This window comes from Pteropus vampyrus, unplaced genomic scaffold (assembly GCF_000151845.1).
Source record: "Pteropus vampyrus isolate Shadow unplaced genomic scaffold, Pvam_2.0 Scaffold10, whole genome shotgun sequence".
NCBI lineage: Eukaryota > Metazoa > Chordata > Mammalia > Chiroptera > Pteropodidae > Pteropus > Pteropus vampyrus.
The window spans coordinates 6,627,321-6,630,250 of record NW_011888791.1 but is presented as its reverse complement, the minus strand read 5'-3'; positions in this window follow the sequence as shown (position 1 = coordinate 6,630,250).

The following is a 2,930-nucleotide window of genomic DNA, read 5'->3' as shown; positions in this document are numbered from 1 at the left end:
GAGTTCAAAACATAATGCTTGATTCGTTAAATATTACACATTTTTAGACAAATGGTTCATATGAAAAAGATTTTGTTCCAGAAGTGATTCTTCCTTTCTTGCTCTCTCAGTTGATTGACATGTGATTAAATTGGATGGAATATGAAACTACTGATTTGCTCCAAGCACTGATTTACTGACAATCTCAAATATGTTTGTGTGTGTATATTTGATATTGTCAGCAAGTCAGAAAGAGATAGAATGTTTACAAATCAGAATCTGACATTAAGACTTACTGTGATTATGTGTGAGTTTTTTGCATTGATGGGGTTAAGTCCAAAATGAAAAACAATGCTTAGGCTAGCGTTCTTTATGACTTTATAATTAGAGTTATGCTTTTTTATGGCTTTAATTTATACAGTTTGTTCTTATATTTTAATAGACCTCTTAAAATGATGAGTAAAAATGCTTTTTCTAACAATCATAACTTTTCATGGTTCATTAAATCTAAAATAATATTTAGCAATATGCTTTGGTACTTTTTCAGTTGGAAATATTAAATTTTGGTATCTTTTATACTGCCATAAAATAATTACTTTTTAATATTCCTTTCTAACACATACAAATAATCACTAATATAATTAATATTACATCCAAATGTTTTCAACAATATATTAACGTAGTAAAAAGTTAAAAACAAAATATGGCCAAATTGCATAAGCTGTGATAATTATTTCACAGAAATTTTATGTGTCTTCAGCAGAAAGTCAGAATTAACGTACCAGAGAATAATGAATATAATGGTTATCAAACAGCTTCACATTTGTATTCAAAGCTTTGTCATTGTTGGGCTTACAAAGAAAAAAAAATTACAATGTATACTTTAAGCATGAATTTTAAAGATAACATCGAGATTTTGAGATTCTGCAATTAAAAGTAGGTACAGTTTAGATTTCACTTTATAGTCAGAGTAATTATATTAATAAGCATAGCTAATATACAGTGAACTCCTTTCAAGTTCTAATCATTTAATAATAAAAGATAACAATAAGCAACATTCATTCAGAATGTACTATGTTACAGAAACTGTGCTAAGTGTATGTTCTCATAATTTTCATAATAATCTTAATTTTACAGTTGGAATTCTTTTGAAGGGTAGGCAACTAAGCCTCTGAAAGTTTCAATAAACTGCTCAAGGTGAAAGGGGAAGTAGATGGCAGAACCAGGGTCCAAATAAGTCTATATATTCCAAAATATTGGCTTTTTAAATTGCTACACCAAACTAATTTTTAATATTTTTCTAATTTTAATGATTATTCTTATATCAACGAGAGCTTGTTCAGGGAAGCAGAGAAGGATAATATGGAACAAGAAATGTATTATAGGAATTAGACTTGGCAGAATAATGGGAGCAGCTGGGAAAATAGTTCTGGAGGGGATAGTGGGTGATCAAATAAAATTCACCGTCACCAACCAGAGACCATGACGAAGTCTACTGAACGCTGTCACCTCTCTCCTTGCAATGGGCCTGAAGTGCTTATAAGTTAGAAAGACAGGCAATTGAGAAAGAAAAAAAATCTAAATATGGGTAAACTTGATCCCACAGGACAAATGGAACCTATGAGGAAAAACTGTACCCCATAAGGGCAATTTTGAATCCAGGTCTGTTAATGCTTCAAATTTTACCAGCACGACTGAAGAGAAATCTGTGCCCTCTGACATAGCTGCACACATGCCTCACCTGGGTCTCAGAGAAAGGGTCAGATCTGACAGGAAGTTGGAGGAAATGAAGTTAGCTTCAGGTGTATTAGCACATGAGCCAAAACATTCATGAACTGCAGTGGTCCTGGTACTCTGCACCAACTTTGTGAGTATAATTATTGTCACTTCATTCATTTCTGCCTTCCAAATCCCATGCAGATTTCTCTCATGATCAAGCACCTGAAGAAGGAGAGAATTCTGGGAAACATGATTTCAGCTTATGAAAGATAACATGGTAAAAAGCCATTGCATTGCACACAGTATTTTAGATATAAATTTTGAAAGTAGGAAATGCAATTAGAAAGACTATAATATTTATGAAGTCTGTATATGTTAATATGATTTTAGGGTAATATTACCATGGTATTTTTTAAGAGTACATACAACGGATTTTAAAATATCATAAGATTTTCAGTTAATAAGGAAGAATATGTAGGTAAGTGACCTTCCACTAAAGTATAACCAGATTCCACTGATATTGTTACCTTTAATTAAATTTCTAGGTCACTAGAAATCAAAGAAATCTCCAAGGACCTAAAAACAGAAGCAAACAAACAATAGCAAGTTGAAATTGGAGCAGAGAGTTGTGAATGGTTGGCACATGCAAAGTGGGTCTATTTCCCAGAGACATACAACAATATATAATCCTCACAGAACTTAAGTGTACAGCAAAGTCAGAAAGTCCACCTCGAGAATTCCACATTTTTGATCCCTCAAGATAAGAGACGTTGGTTCCGGGATGCCAGCATCTTAGGGAACAGACAAAATCCGATAATAATCATCCCAGTGGAAAAATTACCTAATATAGGCCTTGGTATACCAGAAAGTAATTTAAGCAAAATATAATATGACAATAAAAAGACTTGTTAAAAGGAAATAAGCCACTATGAAATAGAAACGAAAGCAAAAACAGTATAATAGATAAATCTGGATCTCAGATACTAAAATTATTAATTCTAAATATAAAGTAACAATGTATAAAACCATGAAGAAATAAATATGGAGTAAATATGGAATAAAGAAAAAGCAATAAAAAGTAGGCATTTTAAGAAAAAACTAAGTATAGTTCCTAAAAATAAAAAATGCAATTGCAGAAATTAAAATCTCCATGAATGAGTTAATCAACAGACTAAAGTCAGTTAAAGAAACAATAATAAATAGAAAATTCGATATGCAGAAATTATTCAAAT